The following is a 17,779-nucleotide window of genomic DNA, read 5'->3' as shown; positions in this document are numbered from 1 at the left end:
GCATAACTTTCCCTCCACTTCTGCAGGCGCGTCAGGACACGTGAGTGTGGCTGACGCATGCGCAGTAACTAAAATACAAGCGGCGGCCATTTTTAGAGGACATGGATTAATTTCATTAGAAATACACATAGGCAAGCGTCTCAAACTTTACTCAAACTTAATATAAACGTTAGTAAAACATACACGGGTTACCTTATTACACATAAATGAGGTTCTTGATTTCGGCAAGCCGCAAAATATGCGAAGCTTTGCTTCATCAATCCCCTCTTTGATGATATCTACTATCATCACAAATTATAATGGAACCAGATGCCAACTTTCTTTCACACTTTATAAAGTTCTATTTCTTCCAGCAACCGTTCTAGCTTTTCTCTTTCAGTTTTAGCAGGGTGAGAAGTCTTCACCTTTTTGTATATCTGATCATTCACTTCCTCTAATTCAATCTCATCCACACTTCGTTTCACCCCTCTTGCATTAACCTCGTGCTTTCTGGTGCGCTTGCGGTATTTACAGCATAAGAAAATGGAAAGTATAATAAGACCTATAATACCAATAGGCATCAGAATTTTGAATAATAAGCTTTTACCTATGCCAGCAAGCCAATGACCTACATTTGAGAGACCATCTACCAGTCTCTTCCAGGCACTATCAACCTCGAGTGGTTTGAGTTCCTTTGCCAAATTAGTAATGTTTCTCACATATCTTTTGATCTGTACACTTTTGTCCGGAATATAAGTGCAACAATGTTGCGCCTTCAACATCCGGCAGACTCCGCCCTCTTTCGCTAATAAGGTGTCAAGAGCAAGTCGATTTTGTAAAACCATTGATCTGATCGCAACCATTTCAGTATTGACCAGCAGGAATCCATGAGCTGTTTCAGTAGACAGCACATCTACTATAGTAGACAATTTGCAAATTCTGTGAGTGTTCAGAACCACTCCCACTCCAGGTATCAGTGCACTGAAAATACTACCCATAATTTCACCTATACTTTCTCTTTTACTACGCACTAAGCCATTAGTATCTTCATTGCTTCCAGCTTTCCCATTCACATGGTATATTTTCGGGAAGACAATGCCAAAGTAGCAGCTTCCATACCAGTGATCCGGCAATTTGAAATAAGCCTTGTCCCCACAAATATAATAAATTCCAGGAAACACAGGCTCTGACCCATTTTTGAAACCCCAACCTCCAATTACCTTGTAATTATGTTCGCATTCACTGGAACCAATGAAAACATTATTATAATAGCTAGTCTTCTCGCGGTGAAGACATAGCTTGCCTTTCTTTTCAAAATCCAGCAACAGAGCAGGACCCGCTCCACCAGATGAGGTGCCTTCCATGTTTTCTGCCCATTTTGGCTTTTTCTGACTTTCGTCATTAGCCTTCTTCTGAATTTTAATTCTCCTTTTCTCTGCCATGTTCAGGAACATCTTTTCCTGCTCACGCAAAGAACAAGTCAAGTTATCTCTGTGTGCGTCTGCTATGTCAATGTTCCCTATAGTCAGAAAGTAGTCTCCCATATATCTTATGGTGTCAGTTTTGGTATGTACAGGATTCAAGTTCCCACGTATAGGTAGTTCAGAAAAGATCACGTCATTGTTAGAGTAATAATACTGTAACGGTCCCCTTTTGTAAAATAAACTAGCTAAAATGCTACAGGAAATTCCATAAGTTAATGGCAGATGATGGTATGTCACGCCTTCAGCCACCGAAGTAGGTAGCTTCATGCAGACATAGCAATCCTCAATTTCCATAGTCTCTACATAGTGTATTAACAAGTTTGCGAAAACATTTAAATGTGTCCTGTTCTTCATGCCATGATAATGTAGTCCTTTCTCATCTGATGCTTCTAAGTCTCGTTTAGTTTGTCTCAATGCTCTCTCATGTCTTTCTACACTCTGTGTTGTCAGTTCCTCACTGTCAGTATTTACAACTTCAGTAGGGACAATGTTAGTATCTTTAGTTACAGCAAAGGGAATGAAAATTGTTAATCCTATCCAGATAACTATCAGTACTACTATACTACATATACACACCTTGCAACACGTCTTAAAACGGCTGCAACTAGGTCTACCATTCACTGTTGAATCAGACATTTTAGCTCAGAAGGAGTCTCTTGAACCCCTCTTTGTTGCTTTACACAATTAGCTTACTTTGTGCAAATTCACGGTGGCTCGTCTTCCTCTTCAGCTGAGTACTCTGGGACAGGTTCTCCGTCACTCACGTCAGTTATATCAAGATCTTCAAGCTCCTCCAAAACCAGTGTCCATTCAGGAGACTTGTACTTTTTGTTTTGTCTTTTTATTCGCTCACTCCTTCTTTTGGAAGAGTCTTCTTCCTGCTCTGCTATTCGAGCACTTCTTCTTGCTTCTGCACGTTTTTCTTCCACTGTCTTTATTCTTAGTCTTAGTCTTTTTACAAACCTAGGCTCAAGGTTGTTTCTTTTCTTTATTCTCTTAGTTGGTACTTGGACTTCACTTTCTTTTCTTCTTCTATTGTTCTCTTTATCTTGTGGTAATTCTTCTCCACTTTCTTCTCCTACTTCCCTTATCTGACTAGTTCCAGGGCTAGCATCAAATTCTTCTGCCTGGTTGCTAATCTGGCCTTGTTCAGGAATATTTTGTTTTTGGCTTTCAATTGTCTCTGTTTCTGTTTCTGTTTCCTGAACCCGTTTTTCTAACTCTATCTGATCCTGTTCAAGCACTTCGATCTCTTGATTTTCTTCTGCTCGAACTATTACTCTATGTCTCGTCTGTCCCTTATCCACATCAGGAGTTAATGGAGGAGTATCGAACACTTGCTCTGTATCCTGCACTTGTTCAATATCAGGTACTTGTTCAGTCTCAGGTACCTGTTCAGTATCGGGTACTTGTTCAGTCTTATTCACTGGATCTGTATCAATCACGTGCTCTGTCCCTGTCTGACCTTCTCCTTCCTCAGTTTTGATTTGGATCTCAAGTGGCTGAGGTTCTTCGCCTGTGCCTTGCTTTTCCTGACTAGTCCACTCTCTACCTTCACTAAGTCGTTCTCTTGTTCTGATAGGATCTTCGGTCAGATCAATCATCGGTATCCATTCTTCTGGCCATATGCTTGGCAGCTCGTCTTCAGCTACTCCTGGCTCAGTTTCCTGGACTTCTTCAGCAGGCTGGTTTCTTGGCAGTTCGCAGTCAACTACTCCTGGGCCAACGTCTGCTGTTCCTGCAACCTGACTGGTGCTGGGCTGCTCGTTGTCAGTTGCTACTGGTCTGGCTTCTTCAGGGTCCTCTGCTGGTTGCCCTGGTTCTTCAAATCCTTTGTCTGGCAATACCTTCTGGGTGTGTCCGGCGTGGATCCACTGGGGAACACCTGCGACTTTCACTGCAGTGGTTGTCACCAGGATCACTTGGCGCTTCTTTCCCCACCTGGGTGCCAGACAGCTTGATCGAGTGTGCTTCTTTATTTTGACCCAGTCTCCTGGAACCAAGTTGTGGAGAGGAGTCGTTGGATTAAGGATGCCGTCGTCTCCAATCTGGCGAGAGATAGAACGCACTTGGTCACCCAATCTTCTGCAGTATTCAAGCACCAAATCATCAGTAATACTCAACAGTTTGCTTCCTGGCACCCATGCTTGTCTCATCACTCTTCCCATAATGATTTCATGGGGACTTAGGCCTGTCTTGCGGTCTGGAACACTTCTTAGTCCCATCAGGACCAGGGGCAGGGCCTTCACCCAGTTCATGCCAGTAGCATCAGTCAGCTTTGCTAGTCTGTTTTTGATAGTTCCATTTACTTGTTCCACTATTCCAGAAGCCTCTGGATGGTATGCACAATGAAGTTTCTGCTTTATCCCAAAGGCCTTACACAGTTCAGCCATTATTTCATTGTGGAAATGTCCACCTTGGTCTGATTCAATAATGTATGGTATTCCGAACCTAGGTATCAGCTCTTTTAGTAAACACTTTGCTACTGTCAGTGCGTCACTCTTGGGAGTAGGGTAAGCTTCTACCCATTTTGAAAATACACAAACAATGACAAGGACATATCGTTTCCCTTCACAACGGGGCATGGTGATGAAATCAACCTGTATTTTTATAAAGGGACCCCCTGACCTCCCAATCTTGCTCAGTTCAACCATGGTCCTCTTGCCTGGGTTCATCTGTTGACATGACAGGCACCTCTGGCAGAGGGACTCTGCTACCTTCCTGAATTTCTTGCTGTACCAAGTCTGTTGAAATACCAGAATCATGGCATCCCTACCAATGTGTGATCCTTCATGTATTAATCTTGCCATTGTGCCAAGCAAGTGTCGGGGTAACACAGGCATACCAGTTGGGCCCAAAATCACACCATCCACACGCCTCGGTCTACACCCATCCTCCTTCCATTTCTCTCTTTCTTGCCAAGGAGCCGACTCCTGCCATTCTCTCACTTCATCCCATGTAGGCACTTCCTCAAACACCTGAAGCTGGCAGCTGGTTCCTGGCCCCCCTCGTTTTGGATTTATAATATATCGATCTTTGGCACACCATTGAGCCACTCGATCAGCATAATCGTTTCCCAGTGATACTCTGTCCATGCTCCTTTGATGAGCAGCACATTTTACCACTGCCAGTTCTTTGGGCAACTGGATGGCCTCTAAAAGGTCATGAACAACCTTTGCATTCCGAATGGGAGTACCTGAGGAAGTCATGAATTCCCTCTGCATCCATAATTGGCCAAAATCATGCACAACGCCATAACAGTACTGACTGTCAGTATACACTGTTATGCGTAAGTCCTTCCCAATTTTGCAAGCCATTATCAGGGCTATCAATTCGGCTACTTGTGCAGACTTGATGTGATATAGGTAACCTGCTTGTTCAATTTTTTCAAAAGATACTACTGCATAAGCAGCACTCAAGCCTCCTAATTCATGTCTTAGGCAGGAACCATCCACAAACAGTTCTTTATCATGCTCAGGCAATGGTACTTCTTTTATGTCAGGGCGTGGCTTGGTACTGAACTCTGTCAGATCAATACAATCATGTTCATCATCATCCCCACCTTCCATTTCCGAGGGGTCGGGGAGTAAGGTGGCAGGGTTCAGAATACCGCACCTAACAATGCTCACATTTGCTGCACCCACAAGAATCCTCTCGTATTTAGTCAGCCGACTAGGGGTGAGATACTGTGTTTTAGTTCTGGTCAATAGAATTACCACTCCATGTGAAACATAGACAGTCACAGGATGTCCCATGACAATGGACTCACTCTGTTCCAAACTTGCACAGGTAGCAGCTACTGCTTTCAGACAACCTGGTAACCCAGCAGCTACTGGGTCCAGTGTGGCAGAGAAATAGGCCACAGGCCTCCTGGTTGTGCCATGTTCTTGAGTCAGGACTGACAATGCGCAATTATCGCGAGTGTCACAGAATAGGGCAAACTCTTTGGAATAATCTGGCATTCCCAACGCAGGGGCTGTACACAGACAGTTTTTCAGTCTTGTGAAAGCCATTAGACTTTCATCATCCCACTGTACAACATCTGGCATTCCTCTCGTGGTCATTTTTATCAAGGGCCTGGCTAAGGCTGCAAATCCCAGAATCCACTGCCTGCAGTACCCTAAAACACCCAGGAACATTCTGACTTCCTTTTGAGTACGGGGCAACTGCATCTTTTGAATTATTCTCACTCTTTCTGAAGTGACTTTTCTGACACCCTTTTCTATCTGGTGTCCCAGATATTTCACTGATTTCGCACAGAACTGTAGTTTGTCAGGGGACACTTTATGCCCTTTCTCACACAGGTGATTTAGGAGGGCAATGGTGTCAACTACACAGTCCCTGTGACTTTTAGACGCCAATAGAAGGTCGTCTATGTACTGCACTAATACAGAGTTCCCAGGTAATGTCAAAGTCTCTAGACATTTCTTCAAGATCTGATTAAAGATAGAGGGGCTCTCTGTATACCCTTGAGGGACCCGGTTCCAACAATACACGTGACCCTCGAAGGCAAATGAGAAAAGAAATTTGCTGTCGGGGTGCAGGGGTATCGAAAAGAATGCATGACACAAATCAATCACAGTGAACCACTCAGCATCCCAAGGAATCTGGTACAGAATTACTGCAGGGTTTGGGACAATAGGGCAGCAAGGAACTACAATCTTGTTAACCTTTCTCAGGTCCTGCACTACCCTATACTTGCCACTAGGCTTTTTGATGCCCATAATCGGTGAGTTGCATGGGCTGCTCATCACTTCTTGTATGATGTTTCCTTCCAATAATTTTTGTATCTCCAGAGTGACACCTGCTTTCACTTCAGCATTCATTCGGTAGGGCCTAGTGTTAGGATATACTGCATTGTCTTTGATGGCTATTTGTATGGGGTCCACATCTTTCATCAAACCCACATCTTTTCCAGTGAAATCCCACACTTCTGGTTTTACGGCTTCCTGTAGTTCTTGGGGCAAGTCCTGCAGGGTCAATCTTTTAAGTTCTGAGTCAGGTCTAAGCAACAATAATTTATAAATGCCGTCTTCATCTGGGGTCTGTATTTCGACACCCTTTGGTGTGCAAAAGATGGTACAGTTCATTTTGCACAGCAAATCACGTCCCAGTAAATTTACTGGACTGGTGTCACAGACTACAAATCTATGCATTTGTTTAAAATTTCCAATTGAAATCTCCATTGGTTCGGTAACAGGAGTACTAATCAATTGATTAGATACACCTACTACTTGGATGTTTTCTCCCGAGAGGGGCAGGTTTGGAACGTCCACTGTTCTTACAGTAGAACGGGTAGCGCCAGTGTCCAACAGAAAGGTGACATCATTTCCGTCAACCTTTCCTTCAATATATGGTCCAGACTGGTCTACCGGCAAGGAAGCGCCAAGTACGCACTCCTCGTCCTCCCCTCTCAGGCCCCGTCAGTCCTGATCATTACAAAGGAAGGTATCATTCAGCAGATACTGCGAAGTTGCTGTATTTCTGTTCTCCCCGCTTTCCCAAACCTCTATCTCTTCATTTTCTGCCTGTCTTCCCCTGTATACCTGTTTGGGTGCTCGAGGCACCTGAACTGTTTTTACCTGGGGTTGAGTCTTTCTTGGTCTTTCTTTCTGCGTCTGTGGAATTAAATCAGGAGTTGTCTCATTAACATCGACTAATTGGGGACACTCGTTTCGCCAGTGTCCAATTTCGCCGCACTGATGGCAGGGAAATTTTTTCATAGCCTCTTCCCTGCTAAATTTGGGCCGGGGCTTTCCTCCACCCCCTCCCCCAGGACTTTTGTTCTCAGCATTTTTAACCATGTTACTCAATTGTTTTTCCTGTTGTTCTGCGAGCTTCACCTGAGCCCACATAACCTTCTCCTTAAGGGCCTTTTTCTTTTCTGCCATCTCGTCCTCGCAGTACTTAGCGTACCGCAGGACCTCATCCATTTTTTTTGTATGCCAACAGATTTTATTGTCTTTTATCCACTGACAAATTTCAGGTCTTAAACCATTTACAAACCTGTAAATAAAGTGTGTCATATCCTTCAGGTCGATGTTGTCAATACCACTGTATGTTTTAAATACCTGCAATAACCTTTCATAGAAGGAATGCACTGTCTCGTCCCTTTCCTGTGTTGTTCTATCTATTTTTGTCCAATCAGTTTCCTTGGCGGGCACCTTTTCTTTCAAGTGCTGAATTACCTGCTCATATTTTCGCATGACTTCCTTTGATGGCTCCCCTGTGTCCTTGTCTCTGGGATACTCTTCACTGGGCCAATTTATGTTTATTTTACACTGGGTCCATAAATCTACTGGAACCACAATGTCGAAAAACCCATCCAGGTCTTTCCACAGACATTTCTGTACCTTCACGAACCTCTCCACCTGCCGGTACCAGTCAACTGGTTTCTCTCTTAATTTTGGAAAATCGTTCGTGAAGGACACAATATCCTGTCTAGACCAGGGGACATGCACATATTTCCCTCCTGGAACTTCGCGCATGGGGCATAACTGCTCAGGTTTTTCTACCTCTCTTAAAGCAAACTCGGGAGTCATTTGTCGGGAGCGAACCTCTTCCCTCTTTTTCGCCCACCTGCTTCTCCATTTTTCCACATCTCCCCATTTCTGCAGTACCCCCATTAATTCTTTAATCTGTAGCTTCTTTCCTGCCACATTCAGGTGTTCTATATCCTTGTCTGAGAAGTCTGCTCTGTACGGTTTCTGTAAGGGCTTGGATTTTGAGATATCTACCCCCATACTAATTGCTGTTTCGGTCAGTTTTTCATGGAGCACTCTGGTGTTCCTTGTAAAGCTTTTACATATGAACGACAATTCTTCCTCAGAGTAGGTATTCAATCGATTCAACCCCACATTTCCTGCCATTAATTCTTCTATTTCAACCCTCAGCTTGTAGAGGTCTAAAGGCTTTGTTTGCGGAGTCTGCTTTTCTAATTCACGACTCCAACTCTCAATTTCATCCGGAGTTACCAGAGAGACATTCCTAGTACCTGTTGCTGTCTCTAATTTAATTTCCTTTGCATTAAAAGGGTTATACCTCAGCTGTGTTCCCTTTGCAGTCTGTTTGTTTGGCAATTCCAAGAATGCAACTTCAGACTCGCACTCACTGGACTGATCATCTATGATGATTGGTTCCTGTCTCGGGGTTGCTATGACTGGGGTCATGACTGGAGTAATCGGATTTCCCTGACCATTTCCGTATAACGGGACCACCGGTCCAATAGTTACTGGAATAGTCAATGCCTCAGGACTGGTATTTATCTGAGAAATTTTCTGAATTATTTCTGTTCTTTGTCTAGCTAGAGCCTCTTGCTCCTTTTCCACTAGTACCCTTCTTAGAGTTGTGTCATGTAATATCTGTGGGGTCAATGGAGGAGTAAAACTCGGGGCAGTAGGCGGAGGAGTAAAACTCGGGGCAGTAGGATGCGTTTCACTTGGTCCTCCACCATAATTTGGCTTCGGGAATAAAGTTCCAGTATTAAAGGACCTGCGCTCTTCCCCATATGGAGGTTGAACAAAAGGCAGTCCTGAATTCGATGGTTTCTCTTCGCTTTCATACAAGGGTCTGGGGAAAAAAGTTTTTGTACGTGAATATTTTTCTTCCTGACTTGCGGGCACTTTGGGATATATATCCCTTGTTTCCGCCAGTTCGGGTTTCTCAGGATAGGGTAATACTTGACCACCCCCTCCCAGTCCCAGGGACCTGTCTTCTTCCTTTTGGAAGGGGCGTCGGGGAACATCTCCTACACTGGAAGGTCGGGTTCCCTCATTGTAAGGTGGCGGACTTCTGGTACAGATGTCATCTATTAGTTCATCATCTGAATCCCCTAGGGCCCCCCAATGCTTACATTTTTCAGTACTTTTCCCCCCCGCTGCAGGGTTATGACATGCCGGCATCATGGGAAACAGACCCTCAACAATCATGCTCTGCCTCCACTGTTTCATCCTTTTATCCCTGGACTCCTGTTTCAGCCTGGGGTACCACTTGGTCAAACCCTTGTCCATTCGGGGTCTTTCTCTTTCAAAAGCCTCAATCTCCCATTCCTCTAATGCTTCATACTGCGTTAGTCTCGGTCTGGGATGCAGTTCATTCATTCGGGTTCTTAAATTAAATAAGATCCTACCATTGAAAGTACCATCTAACGGAAAAGCCAATACTCCGTCATCTTTTGTGTACTTCACCCAATTCTCCAGCCACACACAGGTATTGTACCCTCGGTCAAACATCATGAATGAGGCAGGAGTATTGGGTGCTGGGACAAGAACACCTTCCCTAGATTTAATGGGTTTGTCCGTTTTAAAATAATTTTTCACCTTATTTACAAGGGACATTTTTCTCTTGGTTCCGTACATAATATCGTATCTGTTAGCCTTCCACTGATCCCTTTCAAACCCTAGATGCCTTGGATCAGGTCGCGTCTCTGTAGTCCGCGAGTGCCACATACGACTTCTGCGCTAACTTTGTTTACAAACTACCTCCAATCAGAATGCGCTTCAGAAAATTCGTGCAACCAATGGGTGCGCGACACAAAATAAGCTCTGCCAATGGGTGCGCGGCCCCTTCGTGAGACAGTTCCCACGCTCCGGCGCTCACCCCTCCTTTACAATTTCAGCTCCGCTACCCGCCCGCTGTTTCTACCAATCCCAGCGCGGCACAGAGTGACGTCAGAGGCGCTTCTCGACTGACTCCCTCCCTTCACAAGGTAACGGAAACTTTCTTACTTTTAAAGTGCTCAGTGCTTGGTTATTTTACAACAAATACACATTCGCCACAGTGCTCAAGTGTCTAGACAGAGATAGAATTCTATTACTGCAAGTAAACTACTTCCATTTACTTTTCACTTGCTGCGGGCAGATCTCTTCCGCCTACCCTTCACTCTAGCATCGGTGAACCTGTTATTCCCCTAAACTCATCCACTTCTTTCCGGGATATGTTCCGAGTTTAAGGTTTCTCAGCGGACCCCTCTGCTTTCACGCTAGCTCCGAGGAACCTGCTACTCTTCCGATGTGACCCTTACTAGGTTACGCCACTATGGGAATTTTGCCAATGAACCCCGTTACTGTCATTTATTCACACATGTATTCAGAAAACCCTAGTTAGTGCTTCCCGGTTATCCTAACCTGCACCTAACTTTCCTCGAACCTGTGACCTCAGGACAATGGATTCTATTCACCACTTGCCCTTTCAATTCCCCGGGGAGTTCGGACAACACTTAACAAGTCGATTTACAAATGCATTGATTAGTACATATAACAATATAAGAACAAGAATAATGACAATACAGTAATTCATAAATTTCAGCAGCGTATTCACAAGAGAGTGATCAGTTCCCTCAGAACAGCCGCTCTTGTAGCAGCATTAATATAATAGCAGCTTCCGACTTAACTAGCCTAACTAGTCCCTGCCTTACTCTCAACTAGTCCCTAACCATCCTCTGATCTACCAGAAAAACTGATAGAGCGCGCGAGGCCACCCGACCAATAGTTTTCGCCGTTTCCGGCTTCAGGGCCCATATACTTTTCAAATCACCATATACATCGATCAGGTGACTTCACGAGCTCTACCAATTTGGTGTGTGTGTGTTCCCTGCTACCAATTCTCAGTGCACCCGACTTACCATCCACCGATGCAGGTGCCTAATGACCACAATGAATCAGGGAGCTAGCTGTAAAGGAAAGGCAACAAAATACAAACCCAACCAATAATATTCAAATACTGTGTAAATGACCACGGACAACTGGAAGTTTTAAAATGTTTATCTAAAGTTCAATATTTTCTTGCATGAGATACAGTAAAATAAGGCAATCAATAACCAAGAAAATGTAAATCACATATGCATAAAGAAATAATGGCAGAGTAATCATCAACGTACTAATAAAATGTAACGAGAAAAGATACTTATACAAGTCAGTATTATCTAAAACAGTGATAGACTAAGTGTGTGTGATTATAGAAGAACTTATAATGAATAACACGCTTCACTCAAGGTGAAAGGGCCTTTGAACAACCTAGGCAATGAAGTTCTAGACCATATCAGGAAATGACACACTGCTATGCAAAATATAATTTCTAACAAATGAGAAGACATAGGAATCACTTTGCAAAGATTTAAATGACTTTCAATATTTGCGGAAAGGCATGGAAAATATCACATATGCAATGTTGAACTTTATTGAAGCAAAAGTTAGAAATTCAGAAGGTGCAAGAATTTCAAGAGATTTCGGAGCAGTATTTACCTAGAAAGGTGTGGAAACCAAACCCTGGCCACGGGTCAGTTAAAGTCAGGAAACCCTCAAGGAAGGATACCCCTCAAAGGACAGCAGGTGCAGAATGGACACCCAGGACAGGACAGGATACCCTCGGAATAAGAATCAGGACAGGACCTCAGGACAGGACAGCAAACCCTCAGGACAGGACCCTCTTCAGGACAGGACCGGAACCCACAGTTAGGAAGCAACGCCTGCGCTCCACCCGCTCTGCAGATATAGATCAAGACCCCGATTGGGTCAGCGAACTCCCAGCTAAGTGCCTTGCCAGCACTTTTAAGGTTCAGTAAAACCTTAGTCTATGGTCAAATTCGGACAGAGTGCTCCGCAGCTCTCTGTATTTTCAGTCACCTATTGAGTGCGTTGGGTCAGTGACAGGTCAGCTAAACCAGACAAGTCGGACGGTTCACTAGGTGAACCCAGGGTAGATATACAGTTTTGGGACAGTGTACCACCCCCCAATGTTGCAAAGTGTCAGAATCCCTCAATTTCGATTGGTCCTAAGGTAGGATTTGGGTAACACACCAATCACAATATACGATTTGAAGCCTTCATTTACATATTTTGGGACCGCCTAGCATGTTTGGGTTCCCATGAGCTAACAGTAGCACATCAATACAATGTAACATATAAGAAGCCACATTCGCTGTTCTCGCAGGGCAGAGGTGACTTTCTCAGGAGCATCTCGCCCATCACTGCCAGCTGGCTATGTTCCATCAGCCAAGGTCCCTCGTGCTGCCGAATGTCGCACAGGCGCAGAAGGGACCTCCAATATGGCTCTCCTCTCACTCAGACCCCCATTGCCCGCGGTACATGAAAAGTAAGCGAAAACAAATTAATACATAATAATGTCATTATGAAAACACATCGCAGGGTTTGTACTTTTAACTCATCATCAAGAAATAAACTTATGCAATTTAAATGTTAGCTACATTTAGACGAAATACAAGAGCAGTGGCACGAGCAGTACCACATGATAAGCACAGCTATGAATTACGCATGCGCATAACTTTCCCTCCACTTCTGCAGGCGCGTCAGGACACGTGAGTGTGGCTGACGCATGCGCAGTAACTAAAATACAAGCGGCGGCCATTTTTAGAGGACATGGATTAATTTCATTAGAAATACACATAGGCAAGCGTCTCAAACTTTACTCAAACTTAATATAAACGTTAGTAAAACATACACGGGTTACCTTATTACACATAAATGAGGTTCTTGATTTCGGCAAGCCGCAAAATATGCGAAGCTTTGCTTCATCACTACCACGCGTTGCCGTTCTTTCTCTTGTCACAGGAGTAAAGTAACTCCGGAGAAGGACAGTTGTACTTTTCTTTGGTTTAGACCCAGCGTGTGTGTTTATTCGCGGGGCGTAGTGGTGGTCGCAACTACGCACCACTGTGTTTATCATTTCCTTGTCTGCCAGCAGGGGCAAAGCGGTGTGATTCACTGCTTGTTTTGATTGTCAAAGACGGTGTTCTATTTTTTGACTATTCTGGAAGGGACTACAAACAATGTTTATTCCTTATGCCTCACAGAGCGGAGTGTAGTGGTTCTTGCTTACCACGCACCACCGTGTCTGATAATAAGGATCTTTGAGTTCTTCCCATCCTTGTGGAGCAATGTGTTTGAATGCTAACGCAGTATGGTACTGTGCCTACAACAGAACCCAGTTATAGTGTTTCTCGCCTGACGTCATGGTATGCCAACAACAGGGGCTTGCATAATCATTTGTATATGTCTACTGGGGAGTGTGTTTTTGGGCTGACCTGTGTTTGTGTCCTTAGGCTGTTTGAAGTGACAGAAGGCGATAGAGGAGACGTTTGTCCTGAATCGTTCTTTATTCAGACCTCAAGGTACATGTCCTGTTCCTTAGCGAGACCATATGAGAGTAGCTTGTTGACACTACTGTATTTACAGAGTTTATGTTTTTGTCATTACAGGATTTCCCTTCCTTGCTGTCCCTTCCCTTTCCCTTCCCGGTTCTTTTTTCCCTCACCTAATGGCTCAAGCCCTCTGTGTATTTATATCAGAGGTATTGTGACATTTGGAGGTGGACCCTTATGAGCATCAATCGGATTCCGTGAAGCAGATCCTGACAAATATGGTCACTCAAACAGGGAAAACTAGAGCACGACTGGGTAACAATACACGAGCTTTCAAAACCCAACAAACAAAGACAACTTTGGCAATACATTGCAAACTTGGAGAACGGCAAAGTGGATAGGCGCAACTCAGTACACGCCGATGTTTGGATAAGGTACGCTGCTTCAATCTACACTGAGAAAGCATCTATCGCAGCCCATGAAAAACAAGAGGTCCTACTTGCAACTGGAGAAGAAACTGTTACGGAAGCCCGCGCGGAATCACTTGAAAAAGAACAAGATGGCACCTCAGTTAAACAAGTGATAAGCAGGATAACAAGAGATGGGGCTCCTGGGCCTAACGGCCTCCCCGGGGCAATCTTCAGAAAAGATCCAGTTTACTGGAGTAGAATTCTCTCCACACTGTTTACCAAATGTAGACTAAAAGCACAAGTACCAGACTCGTGGCGAGGGTCCTTCCTGCATCCTATCTTCAAGAAGGGTGACAACACAGACCCAAAAAATTATCGTCTCATTGCTCTCCTGGACATTGAAGGGAAAGCCTATGCCAGCACTCTACTGAAGGAACTCAACGAATGGATTAAAGAGAACGAAATCCTCCCCATTACCAGACTGGTTTTCGCAAGGGATGCTCCACAATTGATAACATCGTGGCCATGTCATACTTGAGCCAGCAAGCAAACTGTAAAAACAACAAACCAATTTTTACATGCTTTGTAGACTATTCAGCCGCTTTTGACGGGGTACCCCGAAATAAGCTCTGGAAAAAACTGAGCAATTGGCACATCCCAGCAGGACTCCTTAACGCTATCATTTCATTATACAGCAATACCTGGATCCAAGTAAAACTAGCAGATAATACTGTAACAAAGAACTGTCAGACAAATCGTGGATTAAAACAGGGCTGCGTACTCGCCCCCACGCTGTTTAATCTTTATACTGCAGATCTGGGGAAGAAGCTTCTGAACGCCAGCCTTGCAACACCAAAAATCGGGAGAAACAAACTGCAAATTTTACAATATGCGGACGATTTAGTGGTAATGGACCACACAAAAATTGGGCTGCAAAGAGGGCTAGAAGCCTTAAATAAGTACAATGAAATCAACGAGCTCATAATCAACACGCAAAAAACAAAAGTTGTTGTTTTTGGCCACTTCCCCAAAAAAGCCTCACTGAAATGGCACGTGAGGAAGGAAATAATCTCAACCACGCGCTCATATAACTATCTTGGGTGCTGGCTAAGTGAAACTGGCAAAGCTACATCACATACGCACAAAATGAAGGCCAGAGCTCAAGCAACAATTTTTTCGATATGCAAACTAAATGAGCTCATGCAGAGCCCAACATCAGCTCCAATTAGAAAGGAACTACAAGCCAGGATATGCACAACAGGCGTTCCCAGGCAAAATGGAGACAATGTTGGATAAAGTACAATGCCAGGCCTACAAACGTACTTTTAAACTTCCCAAATACACTCGTCACAGTCTAATTCATTTGGAGTTTGGCCTAAAGCAACAAAGTAAGGAATGCTTCCGTACACACGCTAAATACTTTTACCAAGTTTTAACTGCCCCAGTTGGAAGTTTAAAAAGTATGCTGAAGCCAATCTACGGAGATACTGCTAACCCGTGGCATAGCTACAAGGAAAAAGCAGTTGAAACGTTGGGGCTTGCAATTGAAAACTGGAAAGATGCACCAACAAGCTACCTGGCGATTAAAAATGCAATAAACAAACAGTGTCTTTATTCGTCAATTACAAATGATCTAGCAGAATTCGTAACAGAAAGGGGCCCACCCGGGTTGGCAACATCATATAACACACAGCCCTACCTCAGCCAAGCACTTGGAAGGAAAGCACTCAAAAACATCATATGGGCCAGACTAGTGCCCCTCCAAATTAAAGAGCTAAACCCTGGTTGGAGGTCCCTGGAATACAAAATAAGATGCAGACTCTGCAACTACAAAAACGAATCTCTGTTACACATGATTTGCTGCTGCCCTGAGATGCTCCTGCCCCGACGGATCTTTTTAAAACAAATCTGGCTACGACACGGGGTTTGAACAGCAAAAGAAGCCGTTTCGGTACTTTTCTCCTGCACTCTTCCATCAGACCTGGCCAAGTTTGGGAAATACATGGCCAAGCTTCGAAACAGGCTTTCGGAAAATGAAGGGTCAGGCATGATGAAAGTCAACTTAGACCAATAAGCCAACTTGCCCCACAAACCAGGCGGATAAGACATCATTTTAATAACTATAATATCTTAACTTAAGCAAGCAAGTCACTAATGTGGACACACTGGTATATGCTTGCTGTTTTTATTCACAGATACAAATATTAATATATATATTTATTTTTATATACTGATTTTGAAAGTTTTGTATACAAATGTCTTTTTTAGGACTGCCTTTCTTTTTAAGATGTATTGTAAATGGTTTTAAGTAACTGTGCAATATAAATAAAATATTACTTACTTTCTTACTTACAGTGAGGACTTGACGGGGCCTGCCATTCTTCTGGCACCCCTTAAACCAGAAGATTTCAGTGTGTAGTCCCCTTTCCTTCCTGGGGCACCACCTTTGCAAAATATGAACATTTTAGTTGGCACTCCATTGGTTTTTAAGGTACTTCTTTACCTTTAAGAATCTATTTTTTAATTGACCATGGGGAGTGTAACATTGAGCATTTTGTTCATTCTTCAACAATATGCTGTTACTCTTCCTCAGGTGGATGTCACTGCCCAACATGGGACACCTAAGCACGCTGGGCACTAGGCAACGTACAATCCCAAGTTATTGTGGCTAGGCCTTCCACACACACTCATCTAGCACACCCTTCTTCCCACTCATCTAGCACATCTCTCTGCCAGTGGGGTAACAAGATTAGTCTTTCCTTCTGCCCATGAGTACACTGCTGAAGTAAGGGCTGAAGGTTCTGCTCTCCCCACCTGTCTTGTTCTCCAGTCTCTCAGCTTCCTTCCGGCTCAGCCTTTCTCTCTCAGACATGTGTATGGGTAGTGGAGGTGCATGGAGGGGCACAATCTAGGAGAATATGACATGGCCTGGCACACTGCTTCCTCCTGGGGCACTGGCTCAGCGGAAATTTGTTTAAGTTGAAGCATGGCTTACTCAGTAATCTTAGGCCCCTGTGCACTGGTCCTACCTAGGAGAGCAAGTCTACTTCATGCTAGGGCACAAGTTACATGGGTTTGTCCCTCAGTGTATTTGCATTCCCCGTGGCAATCGCTAACAAACACTCTGTGGTGTGATAAGTCTTTTCTGAGTCTGGTGGCACTGGTGGCCTGCTGGGCAGGTCTCAAATTGAGGGAAAACAACAAACACACTATTCTTGTGCCTTTTTAGGATGTATGAGCTGTGTTTGATTTGTGTTCTCCCACTGGTATGCCTCAGACACAAGGTGTAATAATTAAGAGCCTTCTGACCTCTAAAATGTTTAGATATTTTATTGATGGAGCTTTTAATTTTAAATGCACTTCCTCTGAGGAAGAAGATCTCAGAGACCTCTCCTGTTCATTCAGCCTCCAATTGCTGACACATTTAGCAGAAGCACTTAAAAGCCCTGGAAGTGGCCTGCATTTCCTGCCTCATCCAGCGGGTCCTACAGCCTGCTGGCTACTTGCAGGGCACCTGTGTGTCTTGCATCTTGCGGAGTCCTGAGATACCCTGGGTATGCCCAGTCAAAACTGTCCAACATATGTTTGAGGTACCCATCTCCTCCACTGTACCCAGCAAGTCCACCATCAGAAGGAGTGAGGAGAACAGTGTCACTGTCCCTGGAGACAGTGTCCAAAAGAAGCACAAGAAGGACAACAAGTAAAAAGCTGAAGTCCTCTCTAAGCAGGGGTTGATTCACAAGAGGCCTGTTCTCCTTCATATCTGGTTTCCTCTTCTTTTCAGTTTTTGTACTTTGTGCAGGTCTTTA

This window comes from Lissotriton helveticus, chromosome 2_1 (assembly GCF_964261635.1).
Source record: "Lissotriton helveticus chromosome 2_1, aLisHel1.1, whole genome shotgun sequence".
NCBI lineage: Eukaryota > Metazoa > Chordata > Amphibia > Caudata > Salamandridae > Lissotriton > Lissotriton helveticus.
Note: the sequence above shows the minus strand (reverse complement) of the source record.